General features: G+C 44.2%; 1 long non-coding RNA gene across 1 annotated transcript in view; it reads left to right on the top strand.

Annotated features, from left to right (window-relative positions):
• Positions 1 to 8,938, top strand: part of LOC122132560 — a 9,926-nt gene extending 988 nt beyond the window's left edge. Inside the window, exons 2-3 of the long non-coding RNA XR_006152225.1 lie at positions 8,276 to 8,319; positions 8,742 to 8,938. This is a non-coding gene — a long non-coding RNA (uncharacterized LOC122132560). The remainder of the gene's footprint in view (positions 1 to 8,275; positions 8,320 to 8,741) is intronic.
• The last annotated feature ends 8 nt before the right edge of the window (positions 8,939 to 8,946 follow it).

Genomic DNA, 8,946 nt, shown 5'->3' on the forward strand with positions numbered 1-8,946 from the left:
GGGGTGATACCAGGGTACAAAGGATTCTAGCAGGGGGGGAGGCTATCTGGGGGGGGAGGGGTTCACATGCCATTTGTTCAGGTCTCAGTGAGACAGACAGAGTACACATCCAAAATGAGTTGCAGATACAAAATAAGGAGTTAATGTCTTACAACAACAGAATAGCAATATTTCCAGTTTCATCAGTAGTTTTTACGAAATCCGGCTGACAAATGAAGGGACCAGCATAGGTCATAAGAATATGCCATAGTCAATAAGTCAATGATATTATACCTAGTCATAATTGTTACTTTTATTTGGATTTAACTAGCCATGAGTGGACTTTGCTTGGTGAATATTCTTTGTCTCTGACCTGGGTAAGTGAGGTGCGACATTGGTCTCACCTCCCCCCCAGGTCGAGACAAAGAACCCTGCATGCATGGCCCATTTGAATAGACGGTGACACCCTTAATGTCAGTGTATTTAACCGACTGTTCCCCAAGGAACAAATCAGATGAGCCTGAGGTGAAACTATGAGTGGACGTTCAGGCTTTGTCTCCCTTGGTTGGCCACCACTGTATAAGAATAAACCTGAATCCTGACTGATCAAACCTAAGACTGAATCTTCAATATATGGTATAAAACTAATTACCATCACAAACAAACAGACAGGCAAATGGCACCAAAAACATAACTTACTTGACTGAGGCAATACAATTTTATTCAAGAACTTGACACTAGACACAAGTAGTTGACGTATGCATCTATGTTATTGGACTTAAATACATAACAGCTACTCTCTCACAAAAGTTCAAATGGTTGGGGTCAGAAATGTCTTTGTTTTCCATGAACAGGATTCTTTGACGAAAGCAATGTTTGAGGGACATCATTATTATTTCAATTAAAATGAATTATGTCCAACCTTGTCGATGACGATATTTCCTCTTCAAACTCATTTCATGTGTGTTTTCAGGGAAAACAAGGAAATGTGACCCCAAACTTTTGAACGGTAGTTACATATGTTAAATAGTATATGATGCAACCACACTGACCTTTGACCTTTGCTGTCGTTTCCAATGACTGCAACTGTGTTGAATTTGATCTGTTTTCGAAAAACATAAAACTTCCACAGACAAGGCTAAGGTCAAAGCAATGCGAACAACAATGAATGGCGACTGTAGAAAGCAAAATCCAAATCGCAGACTTTTTTGACGATTTAGAAATCCCGGCCAGCTGCAAGAGGGCATGTTCAGGAAAAAGAGGACCTTTGGTCACCCCATCTGTTACATACACTGTTCTGTATGTCTTGTATGTGTACATGTTTTAGGCCTACATGTATTGTGTTCTGTTTTGTGTTGTTGGTTGGTGTTGTTGTTTTGTCTCCCCCTCCTGTTTTCATTCTCCTACTTCACAGATGTGCACACCTGGTTCTAATCATCAAATCACCACACCTGTTCCAGATCTCCCATCAACCATTTCCCTTCAAATAGTCCTGTGTTTGTTAATAGTTTGTTGTTGCTTTTGGGTTGAGCTGTGGCAGAGCTCTGGTTGAGCTCGCTTGGCTTGTGTTTGCTATTGCTTTGTTTGTTGCTGGTTTATTGATGCTTTTGGATTTGTCTTTAGTTATTACACCTTTGTTAAACTTTATTACTTTAGTTATTAGCCGTCTACTTTTGTTTTGTCTCTGTCTTTGTTACTTCTTTTTGTTGTGCGCACAGGGTCAATAAGGATAGGTAAGATACTCCGGGGTTTACATATTACATGCACGTAGGTTTACTTGTTGTTAATACCCTAGGTTAGAGTGAGCACCACCCACTGTATTTTTTTGGGTGCAAAGCACCTGTCCATGGGGGGTGGGTTTTGTTATGTTCTTTTCTTTGGTGCCACTGACAGTCCTTGTTGATCCCTGTGTTGCTTTTTTGTAAATAAATACTTTCTTGTCACTTTCGTGTCCTGGCTTTGTGTGACTGCACCCTCACTTGCCCAAACCTGTTGCCCTTATGTTGCGTCCCACTCCGAGCCACAGGGGGCGTAAACATAAATTGGGGGCTCGTCCGGGATCCTTGATCCCTTTTAAGCACAGGTTTGATGAGTGTTGGTGTGCAGTGCACACGTCAAGTAGGCTGTTAGTATTGGTTAGGTTATGTTAGGTTGGCTTAAGGCTGTTTAAGACAACATGAGCACTTTTGAATCTTGAGGGTTTTCTACGTGATCCTCTGTGGAGGCAGATTGATCGCTGTAAGGAAAAAGGATTTGTATGCCATGCGGCACATTTTGAATTTGCAGCCATCACCAATCTGCTAAACAGCAGAATTGAAAGAAGCTGTTGTACATATGTTATACAGAAAAAAGTGCTTGGTACGGGCAGTCCGCACGTCGAACTTGCTAGTGAGCCCGCTATTCCCCCTTCCTTGTCTTCTAGTGCAGAGAGGAAGCATGGAGGAAGAGGTAGTTGAGGGAGGCTGGTTGAGGATGAGTCCGTTCCTGTAGAGGTGGCCTCTAATGTGGAGCTGAGCCCCCTCGTACTGTGCCCCGATTTTCTCCCTTTTCCTTACCTAGGATAGCGATGATGCCCGCCCATAGGCTACGCTTAGCGGCGTTTGCAACTTGAGGCTCAGGAAAAAGACAGAGAATGCCGAATGACAATCACAAGTTGGCTATTCGGAAGATGGAGTTAGAAATGGAGGCAGAAAGAATGGCATTAGAAATAGCAGCAGAAAAAGAGGTGAAACTAAAGCGCCTGGAACTAGAAGCTGCTGCTGCTGTGAGTATAGCTCAGTCTCCTGGTCCTACTAGGCCCATACACACTGATCCCTCCGCGCCTACCAGAGGTTTTGAGGTGAGTAGAAATGTTGTGTTGGTACCCTCAATTTCGTGAGACGGAAGTAGATGCTTATTTTACTGCGTTTGAGCGAGTTGCTACATCACTGAAGTGGCCAAAAGAGGTCTGGTCGATATTGCTTCAGTGTAAACTAACAGGGAAAGCGCAGGAGATTTTAGCTGCACTCTCACTTAGAAGATAGTTTGTGTTACGAAACTATTAAGACAGCTGTGCTTCGTGCCTACGAACTAGTGCCTGAGGCATATAGGCAAAAGTTCAGAAGTTTTAAAAAAATTGTCTAGTAAAACATTCGTGGAGTTCGCTCGCGAGAAGAGACTCTGTTTAATAGATGGTGCAAGGCAAGTAACGTGACTAATTTTGACACTCTGTCACAAGTTAGTTCTCATCGAAGAATTCAAGAATAGTCTGCCTGATAGAATAGTGACGTATCTCAATGAGCAAAAGGTAGGGACATTAGCGCAGGCTGCTGTGCTTGCTGATGAGTTTGTGTTATCACCACAAGCAAACTTTTGGGATTCCCCGATATGAGAGTAGGTCTTTTACTCCTTCTGTCTCAGCTAGAATGCCGTCTAGTCCGCCACGTCCATTGCCACTCCGCTCCACGAGGAACGGGAGTGTTTCTATTGTCACCAAACAGGTCACATAAAGAATGACTGTTTTATGTTAAAACGCAAGCTGTCACAGCCAAGCAAACGACCAAAAAGAGGTTGGTTTAGTGCGAACGTTGGTGGGTCCAGTGTCACTAGCCCCCGGAGATGGAGCGTGATACTCTGGAACCCTGTTATGAACCATTTATGTTGGACGGGCTGGTTTCCCTCAGCGCAAAGCCGTTGAACCAGTGTCCAGTGCGCATACTCAGGGATACTGGCGCCGCTCAGTCTTTATATTGTCAGACGTGTTACCTTTTGTGATGACACTTTAAGTGGCTCTAGTGTGCTTGTGCAAGGCATTGAAATGGGGTTTGTGTCTGTGCCTCTCCATGAGATACATTTATCCTGCGACCTAGCAACTGGAGTGTTTAAAGTGGGCGTGCGCCCGTTTGCCCGTTAGAGGCGTCACATTTCTGCTAGGGAATGACATCGCTGGTGGCAAAGTTATGCCAGTTTTAGAAGTTCTAGAACGACCTGAGATTTTGCAGCCTGATGTGTTGGCTCAGGACTTCCCTGAAGTGTTCCCTGTGTGTGTGGTCACCCGTGCTCAAGCACGTAGTTTGGGTGAAGCAGTTGATTTTGTCGGATACTCTGTTCGCGACTGAGTTGACTGGCCAAACTATTTCCCCACCTGTGTTTCCTCAGTCCTACTGCTGAGCCGAGTGTCCAGCCTAAAGTTCAGTGTGATACTTCCCACCAAAGAGACAACTAGGTTGCCTATGGTTCGAAGTAATCTTATTGCTGCTCAGAAGGAGGACGTTACTTTAGCCAAATGTTTTGCTGCAGCTCTTGCTCCAGAGAGCGCTAAGAACAAAGAAATGGATTATTTTATGGAGAATGATCTCCTGATGCGGAGATGGAAGTCTCGCTCTGATTTGGATAACGAGTGGAGTAATGTCTTTCAAATTGTTGTGCCTACACCGTACCGACAGTCCGTTTTATCTCTGGCTCATGAACATCTCTGGTCTGGTCATCTAGGTATTACGAAGACCTATGACCGAGTGCTGCGACAGTTCTTCTGGCCAGGTTTGAAGCGAGATGTGTCTTTGTTTTGCCGTACATGCCATGTATGTCAGGTCACTGGGAAGCCTAATCAGGTTATTAAGCCTGCGCCTCTTCACCCGGTCCCAGCTATAGGGGAACCGTTTGAGCATGTTTTGGTGGATTGTGTTGGCCCTCTGCCAAAAACGAAGTCTGGTAACCAGTTCCTGTTAACCATAATGTGTGTAGCTACCCGGTACCCTGAAGCTATCCCTCTTAGGAGTATAACAGCTCAGTCAGTAGTTAGGGCCCTGATCAAGTTTCTTTTCTACTTTGGCCTCCCTAAGATCGTACAAACCGATCAAGGTACCAACTTCCTTTCGGGTATTTTCGAACAGGTGTTAACATCCCTGTCAATATCACACAGAATCTCGAGTGCTTATCACCCGGAGTCTCAGGGGGCACTCGAACGATGGCATCAGACGTTTAAGTCAGTGTTGCGCAAATATATCATGGAGAGCGGTAGGGAATGGGATGAAGGAGTCCCGTTGGCTTTATTTGCGGTTAGGGAAATAGTGCAAGAGTCACTAGGTTTTAGTCCAGCAGAGCTGGTATTTGGTCACACCGTTAGAGGCCCTTTAAGAGTGTTAAAGGATCAGCTAACGTGCGAGAGTTCGTCCACCCAGCGAAACGTGCTGACCTACGTGAGTCGCTTCCGAGAACGACTGCACGAGGCTTGCAGTATCGCTAGGGAGAGTCTCTCTGTTGCACAGCAAGGTATGAAGCGGCAGTTCGATAAAAAAGCACTTCCACGTTCTCTTCAAACAGGTGACTTGGTTTTAGTGTTGCTGCCCATTCCAGGTACTTCCATGAGTGCTCGATTTTCAGGTCCTTACACTATTGACAGGAGGTTGAGTGATACTGACTATGTTGTCAGGACCCCTGATAGAAGGCGAAAACCAGAGTATGTCATATAAATATGTTGAAGAATTATTACACTAGAGGTGACGTCCAGCCTGAGACATGCAGTGCGCCTCTTGTAGCCACTGTTGCGGCTGCGGTGTCAGTAGCTGTGAGCCCTACTGCAGTGAGTGATGAGGATGGCCTGAGTTTGCGAAATGCCCAGCAACAGACCCCTCGGTTGTCAAACTCAGAAATGTTGTTGAAACTTCCATCCTTAATGCATCATTTAAGCAGGGAGCAGGAAGCTGACCTACTCGGCCTTATCTCCGAGTTCCCCTGTCTGTTTGGAGATGTGCCTACCCGCACTACGGTGCTAGAGCACGACATGGATGTGGGTGAGTCCAGACCTATTAAACAGCACCCATACAGAGTAAATGCACACAAAAGATCTCTGATGAAAATAGAGGTTGATTATTTACTGGAGAATAATTTAGCACAGCCCAGTTCCAGTCCATGGAGTTCTCCGTGCTTATTGGTTCCAAAGCCTGACGCTACTGTCCGATTCTGCACAGATTACCGAAAGGTAAACCATGTTACTGTGCCTGACTCATTTCCTATGCCCCGCGTAGATGATTGCGTGGATACCATAGGATCAGCTCGCTATGTCACAAAGCTAGATCTATTGAAAGGTTACTGGCAAGTTCCCCTTTCACAACGGGCTTCTGCCATCAGTGCTTTTGTGACTCCCGATAATTTCTTACAATATTCCGTGATGGCTTTCGGGATGAGAAACGCTCCGGCCACTTTCCAGAGGTTGGTGAATATTGTGTTTAGTGGTGTGCCTAACTGTACTGCATATTTGGATGATGTGGTAATACACTCGTCAGAGTGGCCTGCTCATGTGGACTCGCTAAGAACCGTGTTTCAGCGACTGGCTGATGCGTCTCTGACACTGAACCTCGCAAAATGTGAGTTTGGGAAGGCGACTGTGACCTACTTGGGTAAACAGGTGGGCGGAGGCCAAGTGCGTCCCTTGGAGGCCAAGATCGCAGCTATCACGTCTTTCCCAGTACCAACCACTCGGCGGGAGTTACGCCGATTCCTCGGAATGACGGGTTACTACAGAGGGTTCTGTAGGAACTTCTCTTCCGTTGCAGCCCCAATGACTGACTTGATCAGTCCATTGGTAAAGTTTGTCTGGTCAGATAGGTGTCAAATCGCCTTTGAATGCTGTAAAGCACTCTTGTGTAATGCCCCAGTACTGAGTGCTCCTGATTTTAATAAACCGTTTTCCATTGAAGTCGATGCGAGCTGTATTGGTGCTGGTGCAGTTCTAACTCAGATGGATTCTGAGGGTTTGGTCCACCCTGTAGGTTTCTTTTCGAAAAAATTTAATAGTAGCCAAATGCGCTACTCAACTATAGAGCAGGAGACGTTGGCGTTGCTGCTCGCGCTCCAATTTTTCGAGGTATATGTTGGGTCTAGTGCGGAGCCTGTGGTGGTTTACACAGACCACAATCCGCTGGTGTTTTTGCATCGCATGCACAACCATAACCAGCGACTAATGCGTTGGTCTTTAGTTATAACAAATTACAACCTGGTGATCCACCACAAAAAGGGCACAGACAATGTGTTTGCGGACGCTCTGTCTCGGGTGTAAATGTGGGTCAGTGGTTACTGGGGGCAATTATTGATTTTGGGTACGGGATGGTTTGAGGTATCGTCAGCCATGGGCTGACTCTTTATGGGGGGGAGTGTTACATACACTGTTCTGTATGTCTTGTATGTGTACATGTTTTAGGCCTACATGTATTGTGTTCTGTTTTGTGTTGTTGTTTGGTGTTGTTGTTTTGTCTCCCCCTCCTGTTTTCATTCTCCTACTTCACAGATGTGCACACCTGGTTCTAATCATCAAATCACCACACCTGTTCCAGATCTCCCATCAACCATTTCCCTTCAAATAGTCCTGTGTTTGTTAATAGTTTGTTGTTGCTTTTGGGTTGAGCTGTGGCAGAGCTCTGGTTGAGCTCGCTTGGCTTGTGTTTGCTATTGCTTTGTTTGTTGCTGGTTTATTGATGCTTTTGGATTTGTCTTTAGTTATTACACCTTTGTTAAACTTTATTACTTTAGTTATTAGCCGTCTACTTTTGTTTTGTCTCTGTCTTTGTTACTTCTTTTTGTTGTGCGCACAGGGTCAATAAGGATAGGTAAGATACTCCGGGGTTTACATATTACATGCACGTAGGTTTACTTGTTGTTAATACCCTAGGTTAGAGTGAGCACCACCCACTGTATTTTTTTGGGTGCAAAGCACCTGTCCATGGGGGGTGGGTTTTGTTATGTTCTTTTCTTTGGTGCCACTGACAGTCCTTGTTGATCCCTGTGTTGTTTTTTTTTGTAAATAAATACTTTCTTGTCACTTTCGTGTCCTGGCTTTGTGTGACTGCACCCTCACTTGCCCAAACCTGTTGCCCTTATGTTGCGTCCCACTCCGAGCCACCAGGGGGCGTAACACCATCCAACAAAGAATGATTCACATTCAAACTAAATAGATATACTACTTATTAACACACAAGTAAATACGAAGAGGAAGAGAAAATAAGTTGTGATCAACTAGTTACCAGAACATTTTTAATTAGTTGTTAGTTAGTAAGGAATTGGATTACATGGAATTACATTTATAACACTCTTAATTAATGTAATTTATTAATTATTGATAGATCATCATTGGTTTGTATGCAAACACTGTATGAAAAGAAGACTTTTTGGTAATACCAGTGATAATTATTAACTATCATGAACAATCTATTTGGTAATGGCTACTTTGCTGTTTATCGTGGCCTGTTATGATAAAGTGTTGTTTAAATTGTTGCTCAAATATGTATTTTTCATTGTAAGACCAAACTGTTTTAATCTGCAGAGGCATGAAGATCTTCATCTCCATCACCTTCCTCCTCGTCTCAGGTCTGTGTCTTATTCATATTCATCTGTCCTTGTAACCTAGGGAACCTGGGAACTCAGTTACTAATGTTCTAGAACAGAAGTTGGGGTTACAGTCCTGACAAACAGGAAGTGTTAGAGGTTTCCTGAGTGGTTTCATCGTTTGGTTATGAGTCAGAAAGCTGGTTTGTTAATAACCGTGAGGCTGAACTTGAGTTAGACAATTCCCTCTCTTATTTTGGTCACTTCCTTCTACTTATTTTAGTAATGCAACAAGGCCTTGACAGACATTTTCCCTTAAACTTGACATTTAATTAATTAAACGTAGTTTTATCACTTGCAGTGGTGAACCAAAACACATGAAACTGTAAATGTTTGAAACTGCTGTCTGTGAGTTTTATTATCGTCATACATTTCCCTCTCTCTTCCCTCTCCCCATGTGTCAGCTGTGAGCTGGGTAAGCTGTGTTCAGACACTGGAGGGTTCTGTAGGAGGAGCTGTGGAAATCACGTGTGAATATCCTAATGGCATTGAGGCCGAGACAGTGCTTCTGATGAAAATTAACTTTAGTAAGAATGTCATCATCATTGAGTCAACACAGAGAGAGAAGACTGAAGGGAGATTCTCACTGTATCATGACTCAGAAATCAG

The sequence above is a fragment of the Clupea harengus genome, unplaced genomic scaffold (genome assembly GCF_900700415.2).
Source record: "Clupea harengus unplaced genomic scaffold, Ch_v2.0.2, whole genome shotgun sequence".
NCBI lineage: Eukaryota > Metazoa > Chordata > Actinopteri > Clupeiformes > Clupeidae > Clupea > Clupea harengus.